Source organism: Vanessa atalanta, chromosome 1 (assembly GCF_905147765.1).
Source record: "Vanessa atalanta chromosome 1, ilVanAtal1.2, whole genome shotgun sequence".
Taxonomy (NCBI): Eukaryota; Metazoa; Arthropoda; class Insecta; order Lepidoptera; family Nymphalidae; genus Vanessa; species Vanessa atalanta.
This window is the reverse complement of record NC_061871.1, coordinates 10966100-10982452: the sequence shown is the minus strand read 5'-3', so window position 1 is coordinate 10982452 and position 16353 is coordinate 10966100.

Genomic DNA, 16353 nt, shown 5'->3' with positions numbered 1-16353 from the left:
TATTCAATAAATTAATAAATGTCTTATGATTATAGTATGTTTGATAAAAATGGATCACTTTTATCAATACATGTAACGTGACTATATATGTTTACCAATTCACATTCAAAGGGGACGGTGAAGATAGTCATAACAATTGACATTGTTAGAATTAAGTCATAGTCCTCAAATAAAGAAGATGTCATTTTTATATTCACCTTTTATTTGAAAACGGTTAGACCGGTTTCAATGATTTAAACTTTATTCTATTGTGGTAGGTCCCCCAGATGGTCAAAACCAAAGTATGTTAAATTTAATTTGTAATAAATTTAATTTATTGAAATTCTTTTTTCTTTTTTTTTTACTTTAATTCACGCTCAGTGATTGATATTATAACGAAACAGTATTTTTTGTAAATTCTTGAGTTTGTAATATATACACTTTTTTTAAACCGAACATGAATCGATGCTTTACGACGTAGCTTCTTCGTTACGCGGACGCTTTATAACTTTGAATTACATTTGGCATTGTGGTCCTTTTTATTCACGTATGCATAGAATAATTTATATCGTAATAAAATAAGTGTTTTGAAAACAAGTAAAAGATTATAAAAAATATATCGCGTACAAATAAGAACAAAATAAATCGACCCAACAGGCAATCAAATAAAGTCAACTGTAGGATTCTATCAAATTTGAAAAAAGAACACGTTTTTTGTTTAAAGTTTTTTTTTTTATTCCGAAACAAAACATTACGCATGTCAAAGTCTGCCAAAGTCTTATTGAATTTTTCTCAAAAATATATATCTTTATTTTTATTTAAAATGTCAATTAATAAAGAACTAAGTCCAAGCTAAGCTTCACACCAGACCAAAGCCTGATATTAAATAGTGGATATTTTAACATAATTTTGCCTACATAATTTTGGGTTAACAGCGCCACTGAATACTTTATAACACTATAAAGTGTTTACAACTTCCCACTTTATGTGTATTTCATAAATAAATAACCGGTGTAGTTCATATGTTAATATGAAAATTTATTAGCTTATATAAAACTAGTGACGATAGCGTTACATCTGTGATAAGCTGAACTTGATTTCGCTCGAGGAATTTGCACCCATAAAACAATTATATTTTTGGTATCGCGTTGGTTAGTTGATTCAAGTATTAAAAACTTTAACAGAAAATCCTGCCCTTCTACACTTTTATAATTATTTTGTTGTATGGAATAAGTGTTACTCAAGCAAGAAACTTACTTGATGTAAAGTGACAACCACCACCCATGGAAATCTGCAACACAAGGGGGGTACAACTTTCGTAAAAATTACCAATTTTTTTAATTTACGATGATATGATATGAACTTACTTTAAGCGAGCCTGAGATTTAAGGGGCCATAACTTTTTAGTTTCTATGTTTGGTAGAACATTGGCGATGCAAGGAATAGGTAATATTTTCTATAGTCACTGCATATCACCTATTTATAAATCTGCCTACCTAAAATAAATGAAAAAAAATTAAAATAATGACGAGAAATAGCCTCATTACCACTTTAAGTTAATTTTTAACATCAAACGGGTAAACAAGTCATATGTTATAATGTTTAATAATTATTTACAATAAAAAGCCTTATTCAAGGTCAAATTCGGAACATTCATTCAATATATGATTACTCCTGGCTTTATAAAGTCAAAAAACTACCACAGTCTTGGAACGTAGTGATCCAGAGCTGAAATGAACCGGAATAAGAAACTCATGATAAATAGGATAATTGTAATCTTAACCATAACTTTAATTTCAAATATTCTCATTTATTTAAATATTTGACGACCTCCGTGGTCGAGTATTGTGTACACCGGTTTTCATGGGTACGCCACTCTGAGGTCCCGGGTTCGAGTCGATGTAGAAAAAAGTTCATTAGTTTTCTATGTTGTCTTGGGTCTGGGTGTCTGTGGTACCGTCGTTACTTCTGATTTCCATAACACAAGTGCTTTAGCTACTTACATTGGGATCAGAGTAATGTATGTGATGTTGTCCAATATTTATTTATTTATTTATTTATTTATTCTCAAGTTGTATCATATTACGTCATGAGCTTCTTACTATTAGCACAAATGTGGCACTAAGAATCAAAATCAAAATTCTTAATGGTTTTCTTCGATACTTTTACTTTATCGTATTTTGTATACCTCATGTACTATAAAACAATTTATCAGCGTTGCCTAGAGTAGTTGGGTAACAGAGGTAACAATATTACAGATGTTTCTTAGCGACATATATAACACACGCATACTACATATACATCGAACATATCCAATACCATTTTCAATTACTACCATTTCAATAGGCAAACTTTTTTGTTTTCTTGCTTGATAAAAGTAATTAAAACTTTACTGTTATCAAAAAACAATTCTTGAATTTACAGTACCGATTATGGTTATCCACCCCTGGGCGAAGACTCGCCCAAATCTTGGTAATTTTTCTTTAATGAAAGGAGTGTGAACCTCTGACTGTATGCAGTCAGATTACGAAACAGAACACAGTTAAATTCGGTAAAATTACCTGCAACAAATTGAACAGGTAAAAAAAGCAATAAAACATGCATTAATCACTAAACGCTTTTATTACGAATAAATCTCCCTAAAGTCATAAAACGTAATCGATTTATTAGTCTAAATATTACTTAAACCAAAATATATAGCCGCGAACATTTTTAATTATCGTAATCATTATTTATCATTGTATGATTACTGGTTAACTTGTTTAATTACATTATTGCCTGTATAAATATATCTTTTAATTTTTACGAATCTTTGTTCAGTATTAAGCAGCACCGGTTCAATCATTGGTTTTTTATTCGGCATTATTATGAAATTGATTGAAGGATTGAAAGGAATGATTATCATTGTTCTACATGTTCGTTCTCGTTTAATTTATGTTTTTTATGGTCGGTATTAAATTCTCATCTCTTCTCGATTTATTTGTCTTGAATATAATGATTCCTACTTACTCGGTTTTATATATGTTGTGAGTCAACGCGTTGGAATTATAATGTTTGTTTTATATGACATAAATACTCATCATAATTACTTAGTTTTTATTAGATTACCCTATTGCATAAAATATCAAGCGTAACTATTTTTTTTTTCAGTTTAACGTAATATTATCAAACAGTATATTATGATTATTTAGCCTTATAAAACGTATTAGTATCTTAGAATACTTCTATTAATTCTTGTGCTAGTGTACTCTACTCTTCCACAACACTTCATACATTTTTTAAGTATAGTTAGGAGGACGGGATAATAGGCCACCTGATGGTAAGTGACAAGTGGTAAGTTAGCGCTTTAAGAAATATCAATGCACCAACAACCTTGGAAGCTAACCTGTTCCTTGTGCCTGTAGTTACTCTATTGCAATATCATACCAAGTATTGCTGTTTATTTATTTATTTCCAATGATAGAATAAGATCTGGGTGGTACCTACCCAGACGGGTTTGCTTGAAGATCACCAAGTAAACTAAATGCTATGAATAACAGAAACTACAGAATTCCATTTTTCCATCGCTTAAGTAAAGAATTGTTCTATTAATTATATGAGCTCGTTTAATATGCTAATTTGATTGTGTGTTCCGATCAAAATAGAATACACAAATAATTAAGGATAAGGAAATAAAAAAAAATATTTTTAAAATAAACTCGGATGTCGGTGGAATATTAAAAAATAATTTACAAGGCAACGGAATACTAAAATTACTGGGATCCGTTACCTTAAATGGACAAATCTATTAAGAATACTTTTATGGGTGTAGTTATTACCATACTAATAATCTAATCGATCTAATCTATCAGGGACTTCAAAAATAAGACGATTAAATAATTAAAAAAGGATACTGAGTTTCTTGCCGGTTCTTCTTGGTAGAATCCACATTTCGAACCGGTAGCTCGACGTTTAACATCGTTCTGTAAAATTGTGTAAAGTGAAGATTCAAAAGTGCTTGTCAAGGCCTACTTGAATAAAGTATATTTTAATTTTGATTTTGAATTTTGTGTAAGATCCTACTTAATAAAATAAGTATTACTGTCGTATACAGTACAAAAAAAAATCTAATTTAATGCCACTTAAAATTATAATACGGTAATTTCGACCACACGAGAAACTACTTAAATATAAATCTCTAAAATTAATTAATGAGATGGTTTCTGAACTATGAATATTAAATATTTAAGGTTAAGTTGTAACTATAACACGATTCCGGCTCGTTTCCCGGAAGTTGACGTAAGAATTTTTATTGTCATCTTTATTTAATTTAAATTGGCCATACGTCAATGCTATAAAAAAAAAATTAAAACGTAGGCGTTAAACATTGTTTCAGTTTTAACATAAACTAAGAATGCGGCGTCTAGACATTGCTCATTTTAGGGATTGCTATAAATGTCAGTGCTAATGTACGATTATAATTTATTATGCTAAATACACTTAAACAGCACACATCAAAATTTGTTAAACAATATTCACACATACATCTAAATTTCGAAGTGGATTTATGAGAGTATTTTCTGGAAGAAAAAATTGTAAGTCAGTTTAGTTGTATGTATGTATGTATGTATGTGTGCATTTGTTTAACATTGCTATGGGCATTTAAGATAAAAAATATGATACACATTGGCGCAAATTACCAGAGTCCTTTAAGAAAGTTCCTTTACGCGACGATTTAAGTAATTTTATTGTGATTTTTAGTTGTTCTACATATACACACACGTATATATAAAAGAACTATGTACATGTAAGAATATAAGTAAATTAATTTATTATTCTTTTGCACGTCTTCAAATGTTATTACCTGTATTTACTAAGGTTGGCTAGTAGAGAACCCTGTTAGCATTAAGTTTTATTAAATCATATATTCCATTTTATTCAATAAAAAATTAAATAAATAAATGTATTTGTTTTTACAATGAGAAAGATTGACACTTTAGCAGCGGGAAATCACCAAGTCGTTACTAAGAATCTCGTATAGGTATAAATTACTTTATAAGATTCACTAAAACCTTGTGAATCACAATATGCGGAATTTTTAAGATGTTATACAAAACATTGTTAGCTTTAATTTTCATATAATGTGGAATGAGTCAATGTAAACCTTGGACTTGATTATAATTGACGTTAGGATATGCTCACAAAAATGTTATTAAGAGCTTACGAAATATGTTTTCGTAAATAATTATTTAATGTGAACATAATATACATTTGTACATAGACTAATATTATAAAATGGGAAAGTAGCTCTTAACTTAACTTAAATATTGGACAACATCACATACATTACTCTGATCCAATGTAAATACAATGTAAGTAGGTAAAGCTCTTGTGTAATGAAAATCAGAAGTAACGACGGTACAACATACACCCAGACCCAAGACAACATATAAAACTAATGAACTTTCTCTACATCGACTCGGCCGGAAATCGAAACCGGGACCTCGGAGTGGCGTACCCATGAAAACTCGACCATGGAGGTCGTCAAAAAACTCTGCCTGTTTGTTGCTGTTTCACGGCTAAACCACTGAACTGAATTTGATGAAATTTGGTATGAAGCAAAATTGAAGTTCAAGGAAGGACATATGCTATTATTTATGCCGTGGATGCAACTCACAGATGGGGTCACACACTTAACACCATCTACTTTATTACATTATCATTCTCTATTAAGATCTAACCTACTAAAATCCTAGCAATGATCTTATTTGGAATGACCAGAGAGTCAGAGATCGTTGAGATATTATAACTTGATGGAGATTTAATCAGAGGGTGAAAGAATTTTTAGTAGCGGCAGCGTAATATCATCCCACCTAGCATTATCCTCTGGACTTAAATAGAATATTTAAAGCGAAATAAAACAACTCCCATCTCATTGGAATGACTGCTTGGAATGATTGCTAAAGAAGAACGCATCATCTACCCGTAATTAATTGCCAAATCTTTTGCTTGGTCTAAAGGTATATACATATATATGACACAAGGAATATATATAATGTGAGTATATATATAATATTTATGTTATTATTACATATTATATATTAAAATATAATGACTACTAAACGTATACTTTTTATTTACATTAAATAAATATCTGTGGTGTTACATAAGCTATCTACATCTGACATGAAAAGTAATTTTCTTTTTTATAATAAATAATATTGTACGTAATAAAATTCTTTATTTAATTTTAAATCAGTTTTTTTTCTATCGCTATATTTAATTTTATTACAAAAATTACAATACGAGTTGAATAATGGAACCTAAATCTAAGTTTAAACAATAACATATTTTAGTATTTGAAACTTGTTTTTGAAGTGGGTTATACTTTAAAAACGTATTAAATCTGTTTTTATGATTTGGCTGTGTATTTGCAAGCTTTGAATCAAATAATTCAAAAAAAAAAAGTATTCACTGTTGATTACAGCTAATTCATAAACTATACATATAGTTTATATGTCCAAAAAAGTTAACAACATTCCGGAGTCTGGAAGATGGAAGTGTGCCTCGGATAGCACGTAAAGCCGTTGGTCATGCGCCTGAGCTCTTTCCGATTGTGTCGGATTCCCGTCCCGTCGCATAATGAGAGTGCACATGTGTTTGAGTTAAGCATATTTACGTGTACGTCGTTAGCTGGTCTCTCTTGAGTTTGGCCGCCGTTAATAAATAGGTAAATAATATATTTAAATAACCCATAAAGGATAATAAGTTTCACTCTATGTAAAGTTAGTACAGCTAATAGTAATATTTAATTATAGTCATACTTCTTTTATAAACTCATATATAAACTTCTTTTTCTTATTTCCTTTATGCGCCAATAAAATACAATAATTAAAAAAAAAAAAACGTACAAGACGACACCATCATCGTAATACGGATCGTAATACGGATAATATTTTAGCGTATGTTAGGTTATTTATTAAGAGTAAAGTTATGATTTTTGCGGTAAAACCTGAATATCTATGAAAATAAAATTGCATAACGTAACATAACAAAACACAGAAAGGGCGGTGTTATTGGTTAAAGTGATCACACGCAGACATTTGATGACAGAAACTTCGCAGGAAAAGGGCATTAAAATTAAACCCAATCATCTCATATCGCTGAGTAAGACTACACATTAAAAAAAAAATTATATTCGTTTTAATTTTTGATTCGTTGTAATACATACATAATATTGACTTAACTATGGCAAGGTATTTGTCACTTAATATCATTTGACAGAAATCTTCTCGTATATTAAATATTGAAAATAAACAAAAATTATAAGAATTTCTCTTTTGAAGTCATATGAAATAGCTTAAAATATTTTTGCTATGCATGTCAATAGATACCGTTAAGCTTCTACTATTTTGAGACATTTATGAAGATGATAAGTGGTACTATTAAGTTATTAAGCACTTTCCAATATTCTAAGGCTTAAATCATGAATCATCGGAACGTTATGATTCAATTTGCTTCTGACGCTGTTGACGTGGACTTAACGGGATCGCTATATTTTTTTAATAATATCGCTGCAATAATTTTATTACTTATGGATATCGCTTTAAATGTTGAGAATCTATTATCCTTTTTGGGAGTCCTTAAAGCTGATGATTAAAATTAATTCTCACGAGACCCGTGTTGACTGTCCGCCTGATATTGATATATCTATATGGGCCACCTAATGGTAAGTGGTCACCACCGCCCATAGACTTTGGCACTGTGAAAAATATTAGCCGTACCGTCCCTACATCACCATGGACAAATTTAAGGAATACATTTAAAAATATAATATATGAAAGCCTAAGTGTCAGAAAAACGTATATGATTAGTTTAAAAACTGCATAATACGAAATACATAAAAGAAAATATACAACCGCTACCATAGTCTTCGAAACAACTAAGCCTAAATAAAAAAAATATGGATTATAGTGCTTCACTCAAAGCTTAGAGGAGCTTAGAAAGGTTAAACGAAAATTCAAAGTTTTTAAATATCCTTGGCATAGTGAAAATATTATTAGAGTGAATGTATATTTAAAACATAGTCAATTTCAGCATGAACGATTATGATATTTACGATATAAAAGAATACCTTTTTTTTTTAAAGATTTGAAATACCGGACGTTTTTATTTTTTATTAGATTTTTCAAATTTGTAATTATAATTTAAACTTCACTGAGCGTTTCTGGTTGATTTTACACGTGTTTATTTAACCATCACTATAAAATTACAGGTTGAATCGTGCTACTGAATTTCAAGCCGGTTCTACCCAACAAAACTTGAAGTAATCTGAAAGAAGGTTCTCGAAACTCATAGCATAATATGAAATGTCGGATTATGCGACAATGACTATAACAATTATAAAATGTATAAGATTTATGTATCGAAATGGAGCGTCACCGCAAGTCGCTTGTCACCTTTTAACGAAATACATTAGAACGTGGAACAAATGAATGGTTTCTTTTATAAAGAAAATTGTTGTCTTTTTTTTTTTTAACTTAGAAATATTTTTTTATGTTTTATTATTTTAGTGTTCTTTTTTTGATTTATTTTTCACTTTTTTATGTAATAGTTCGGAGGCCGGATAACTATGCAAATTTTGGTAAATGGTCATCGCTCTTAGACATAGGCGCTGTAAGAAATATTCACCGTGTAACGAACATTTCACATTCGATTTTTATGAAGCATTGGACTTTCGGAACCTAATATATGATCAAGGATTAATAACATGCACTTAATCGGTGAGTCTATAGATATGGGGAATTCATATTTAGCTATAGGCTGGCATTGCCATTCGATATCTTGGTCGAAAGATTGGCTTTAAAAAAAAATTGAAAAGGCTAAGAAAAATAAAATTAAGTACCAGATTGGAGGCAGAGAGTTAGTGATGTTAAATTCCCATGCTCTGGAAAGCGCATTCAGATTTCCTTACGATATTTCCGCAGCGCACGAGATAAATTAGCACACAGAAAACACTTGAAAACTCACCGATGCTTGCCGGTATTGAACTCAGGGTGTTTAGTTAAGATGAGTGCTGCGTGATTGACTGGTCCATATTGCATACCTAGAATATTAATCTCGTTTCCATAAATTCAAACTAGATTATAATTACTACGACATACAGAACATAATAATATTATATTTAGCTGCATCAAACAATGAAAAACTGATAGAAGTAAAGGCCCTATTTCTCTATAAGGAAAAACATTTTCTCATTCTATGAGGAATAAAAGTTACCCACTGCGTAATTTTCCATCTAGTTAGCAGACATTAAGCTCTTTAATAAATCACTAGGCGGATTTGATTCCATACCGCAATGTTTTTTTTAAAGTGCAGTCTTTATGAGGAAAAACAAAATATATGACTAATTCAACATTCTCGAACCAAAGAAAGCCATTCATGCCACGTCACTCGGATTATTAAATGAAAATATAACTTATTTATTACCATATCTATCCGAATTCTATATCTATAAAGACAGCTATTCACACCACGTCACTAGTATAAATAAATGAAAATATAATTAACTTAACAAAAAACCTACTCATTTTCTATAACTATAAGAACAACCATTCACGCCACGTTATTTTGCCTTAAGATCTTATGAAAGATTTTAATGTGGCTATACTTTTATAGTCTTTTACCGATACATTGACATTAACCGACTTAAAAAGACCTCAGACAATGTTTACGACACTTATCCATATCGGTATTTAGGTGATCAGTGTTAAATTCTTCGTATCCTTTATCATACGTAGGTGTTGGAACGGATGGGTTCCGTATGTATTATTTCGCACTATACTAAAACTGTCATGGAGTAATTTCATTGACCCTTTAAAATTCTTATAAGAATAGGTACTAACAAAAAAATCAACTTAACGTCAGCCAGAAGAGATCTCTTATTGTGATAATTCACTTGTGTTTTTTTTAGCAGTTGTGCATAGATCCTTTGCCCATACTGACATCTAAAAACACATTTACGTGCAAGAGATGCACTGGTTTATTTACCCTTTCAGAACACACCAGTTTCAAATATTGGTGTTTGGAGGTAGAACAATTATTAATAAATAAGTGTACTAACCTAGACGCGGCTGTGTCAAATCTAATCATTAGTAAATAATATTTTCCTGTTATATTATTTACTTACACTAAAGAGATTAACGTACAGTGTTTTTGTTTAAATTATTGAATAATAAATTCGGTATATGTATATAATCCTAAATTAGCTAACAATAGTACAAGATAGGTACTCCAAATACATATATAATTTATATTGATAATACATTGATTTGGAAGCGAATATTATAACTATTGAAAAACTAATGATTTGGGAGCTTGTAAGAAATACGTGGATCTTAAATGATGATCACAGATTCCAATTCAAATAAATACTAGGTTTTCATGTGTAAGTATTACATCGTAATTGACTATAAAACATATAAAGAGGATATGCATGTGTTAAATCCTCCCCATAAGAGACAATGCACCTGGCAATGAGACTTGAAATTATGTTCTCTTCAGCCGTCATTGACTGAGCGTTGATCGTGGCTATGCGTATCCGACGAAAGCGTAAGACATGCGGATGATGACGTTTCACACTATTACCGAATAAAAAAAATGGCGGAACCCAAGCAATAAAGATTTCACTGAAGTCCTCGAGTGCATATTTTGTTCATAAAAACATGAAATAATATTTTGATTGGTTTAAGGCGATTTAATATCAATAAGTGGTCATTGAGAAGGTTTTAACGTGATCTTTGTTTAAAAATTGTTTATTCATTGCATTTTCGACCCTTTTTCGTAAACATTGATTAATATTACATTGCTCAGTCGTATGAGTAACGATTTTTATATGGATATACTTTGAATTTATATAAATCTATTCACTTGGTGGTAGAGCTTGCCACGAAAGCCTGTATGGTAAAGTACTACCCATTCATCACAAATTCTACCGTCAAACATCAATACTTAGCATTGTCGTGTTTCAATTTGAAGGGAGAGTGAGCCAGTGTAAGTACAGACACAGGACATAACATCTTAGTTCCCAAGGTAGGCGTCGCAACCCAATTGGCCATTGCAAGGTATTCGAATTGTATAACTACCTACATAATTAATATGTCCAGTAAATAATGTTAGCATTTAGATTATAAAATATTGTATTGTAAAATGGAACGAGCATTTATTAATTTTTTATTAAATTCGGATTTATTTATATTGAAGATTTGAATATTTGTTATTAAGCAAAATCTCGAAACTCACTTAAAACGCGATGAAGAATTTCAGAAACATATATTCGATTTAGTTACTACTAGGAGTTCAAATAGCACATCACGGTAAGACGATCTTCAACATTTCACGAAAGGGATACGGAGCGAGTTTTACCGAATAATACTTCTGATAACATTGGTACTATTAATAAAATAAATCATTTCATTATTAAAATAAAATATTTATTTGTACAAAAATCATTGATAAACGTAATAATTAAAAGAGTCTGTGACAAGGTTTTAACATAAAACAAGGCATAACGAAAATATTAATAAGAGCAAAATTATGAAAATGTTTCAACCAATATTGACACGGATATACCCGATTTAATTATTTATAAATTGGCAAATTGTGATCACGCGAATTTATATCGGTTTTTTTATTGTAATAATTAGACTTAATTATTACTGCAATGAATACTTATCTCATTTATTAAAGCCACAATGTCATTATTAAAACCATAATGTAAGTCGGTTTTGTCCACACGAATTTATATTATCTACTCTCAAATTATGAAATTATTAATACTTCAAAAAAAATATATAATTAAAGTGACTGTATTTTTGACGCATGAAGAAGAAAAGCTTGAGATAGATATAGTTGGAAGAAGCTGGGGAAAGCCTACACCAAAGAGGCGAATTCCACAAAAGATTAGTCGCATATTTTAGGAATAATAATATTTTAAAATAACTAAAAAAAAAAATCAGCAAATAAATATTAGTATATAAACATATTTTTTTTTTTTTTATAGCATTGGTTGCCGGATGAGCATATGGGCCACCTGATGGTAAGTGGTCACTACCGCCCATAGACAAAGGCGCTGCAAGAAATATTACTTAATCCTTACACCACCTATGCGCCGCCAACCTTGGGAACTAAGATGTTATGTCCCTTGTGCCTGTGATTACACTGGATCATACACCCTTCTAACCGGAACACAACAATACAGAGTACTGTTATTTGACGGTAGAATATCTGATGAGTGGGTGGTACCTACCCAGACGGGCTTGCGCAAAGCCCTACCACCAAGGTATGCAATTGAATTAATAAAATTATATAATGAAATTGATGTTAAATAAATATGGAATGTTGTGAGCATGTTTTGTGATAGAATAAAGGCTATTTTTATTTTATTTTATTTTTATTATTTTTGACGCATAACAAAAAGGCGTCGTTAGATACTAACGGGAATCTGTATTCGCTTTTGTTGCTTTACTATAATACTCCTCAATTTCAATCTTCATTTTGTTTTATAATCTGGATGTTTAATCTATCTGTAAATTTAATATTAAAGTTTCAGGTGGAGCCGTGGATTTACTAATGGTAACGAGGATATAAAAAAGGTCAGGTATTTTTGACGATGACTGATCGAAGAGATTTTCAGGTCCCATATCTTTATTTAAGTATTGTTCAAATCGTGATATTGAAATTTAGTTTATTCTTTAAACCCATTTGTCGAAATTCGACTGTAATTTATTTTTAATAAAAATATGAGATACATTTATTCAAAAGATAGAGAGATAGAGAACTGAGTCTCAGCAGCATAGCACTTTGTCATGATTACATGAAAAAACCCAAAGAAATGTCAAAAAACGATATACTGATTTTTATGTTTGTCATGACGTGTGTTGTCATTGGTAGTATGAACGTACACTATGAATGTTTTATTTAATTTAATATAATGCATCCGTAGCAAAAATTTCATTTAGTTTTCTGCACTTCTACATATAAACTTTAACTATGCGAAATCTCACACCTCCAGTCTAAAAAATTTTTTAGAAGGGGTCTTTATACCCCTAATTTTGCTTGCATTAATATAATAAAATATTATTCATTATAATTAAAAAAAAGGATGGATCAAATTTCTAACTTTAAAAATTAAAATTCATAAAACATTTTTGGCGAATTTGTTTGAAACTAAGTAAGTTGTGGTTTTTGTACTTAGATAGTACCCAAAATAAATGCAAACATATTTTTATCTTTAAAATTAAAGAATAATTATTTACTTTAAATGATCTTCATCTCCTATTTTACTCTATATGAGAACTTATTCCAAAAAGTTTTGAAATCACTGGTCGTTATATGTACCGAAAAGCCTAAATATAATCAGTGATCACATTTTATCTTGACAAACTAAGGCATCGCCTTAAGGGGCCATATTATTTTTCAACTCCAATGAAACACAGACCTACTTTCCCATTTAAAATATTAGTATAGATTTTCATTTCAAACGACTTCAACGGATAGTTAATGAGTCTATTGATGAGATTTTTATATTAAATACAATTTAATATCAATACATTACAATCTATGCCTTTGACCAATAATTTTAAAAGACGACGTCACTATAAGGAAAATGTTTTTTTCTCTTGTTTAAAGAAAAAAATAAACGACTTCAAATAATTCCAATTCGAAAATATTTTTTTACTTTTTCAATTCGATACGATTATTATTTTTATTTTTCTATTTATTCTAAACTCCTACTCTGCAATATATTTGGCTTATATTTTAAATTTATTATTTCATGTTACTTATAGTCGTATTTAAATGATATACATATAGATTATTATATATTGAATGTAGTATATATATGTTTACTATGTATATATATAATTTCGTATAAGTATGTTTTCTCTCATATATGTACACCTGAAACATTTAATTACTGTTTACTATGTCCTACGTAACATGGTTGCCTGGCAGAGATCGCTGCTTAGCGATAAGGCCGCCAATTGTACATATAGATCAAGTTTAGCAATTACTGTATAATTTATTTATTCTTTGGTGTACAATAAAGAATACTTACTTACGATGTGTGCCTTTTTTAGTCCAGATTGGCTAAAGTAATTACGAATATGATAATAAAATATCCATTTCAAAACTCTATAAACTAATATATAATATCACCTTTAAACAAATATGTTATGTTATTTTGACTCAACTTACACAAGCATGTTGTTAAAGTTAGATGATATGAAATAGATTTACTTGTCGTTAAAATTTTATTCACAGGGAAGTAAATAGTTTTCAAAATGTTTTATGAAGACGACACATGATACAAATTGATCTCTTATCTATTATGAATAAATTAAGCTAATTTTAACATGATAAATTTTAACGTTTAGATTTTAATTGGTATTACGATAAGTATCATTAAATCTTGATAGCATGATTTTTAAATAATTGATTATTTCGTTTCGACTAATGATTACGATTGCATCAGTATAAAACTTGAAGTTTTAGATATGTTTTTATTTGATAATTTCTATTGCCCAGCATGAAGTTTTTTTTGTCATATTTTGTTAGGGGAACAGGCTAATGGGCTGCCTGTTTGTAAATGCTAACCATTGCGCCATTATATAGACATTGACGCCGTAAGAAATATTAACCATTCCTTAGATCGCCAATGCGTCACCAACCCTGGGAACTAAGATGTTATGTGCCTCCTGCCTGTAACGTTGGCTCATTCATTCTACAAACGGGAACATAACAATACTGAGTAATGCTGTTCACCGGTAGAACATTTTATGGTACCCAGTTGGGCCTGCATATAATCCTTACACTGAGTTGATTGAAGATTGGTTCAAAATGTCGTTACACTGGCTTACTCACCCTTCAAACCGGAACACAACAATACTTTGTACTGCTGTTAAGTCTATGGATAGTGGTGACCACTTACAATCAGGTGGCATCTTACCATTAGCTCGTACGCCAACATAAAAAAATATAATAAAAAAATTCAACACCAACGTTCCACCAACCTTGGCAACAAAGATGTGATGTCCTTTGTTCCTGTTATTACACTGGTTCATTCACCTTTCCAATTGCAAAGCAACACAACAATACTAAGTAAGAATATATGATAAATGGGTGGTACCTACCGGAGAAAGGCCTCTATCACAATATAAGTTGCAATGTCAAATTATTATCGTACATAATGTAATTTGATCTCCACTTATTATTGCCATATTATTTTATGCCAAAAACACTACTGACAAGAATTCCTATTCGATTGAGTTGAATCTCGATACAGTTCTACCGATTCAACGAACGAATCGAATTTATATTCATATTTTTTTTTTTTATTACGCTCACTGTATATTAAAGACTTTTTTAATTATCTTACATAATAATTTTTAAAGTTATTAGAACATCGATATATGTATACACGTTTTTTATAGTTTACTAAGGAGTGTAACTTGTGCTTTATATTCATATCACGGTCGGCGATGTATAAAAACGTCTTGACGAAAACTGCATTTGTCGAATAAAATGATGCTCATTTGTATACACAAACATGCATTGTGCAGTGAGATGGAATCCGTTCCAAATGTCTGAATGAATGGAGGTTTTGGCCAGCAGTGGGGTATTAAGGGACTGTTTTATACGTAACTTACCGTATCATGTATACCGTTATGATTGAGATTTATTTAATATGTCATTTATTTGAATATTCATACCTTGAAAAATCTATTAACTGATATAAGTTTCAATTTTTCAACTTGGTAAGAACCTATACGCTTTTCCAAACGGTTGAACTATATGTTCCGTTCTAAAGATTCATATTAGTAACGGCCTATAAATATTCCACTGTTGGGCAAAGACCTCCTCTTCCTTTGAGGAGAAGGTTAAGAGCATATTCCACTACGCTGCTCCAATGCGGGTTGGTGGATTCACATATGGCAGAATTTCGTTAAAATTACACACATGCAGGTTTCCTTACGATGTTTATCTTCACCGCCAAGTACCAGATGAATTATAAACACAAATAAAATGCATGAAAATTAAGTGGAGCTCGCTTGGGTTTAAACGCGCAATCATCGGTTAAGATGTACGCGTTCTAACCATTGGGCCATCTCAGCTCTTATAATTCGTAGCTTATATTAGATAACCTGTAACTATGCGCAATAAACTGCCAATTAAACGCAAAAACAATTAGTAAATAGACTAGTAAGCCTGACTTGAGTATTATAGAATTTAAAATATTTTTATGGGCCTAAGTCGAGTCTTTAACGTCCTTTATACATACCAATGTAAAAAAGACGTTAAGTTTTCTTTGAATTTCGATGTGACTCCGATAAACAG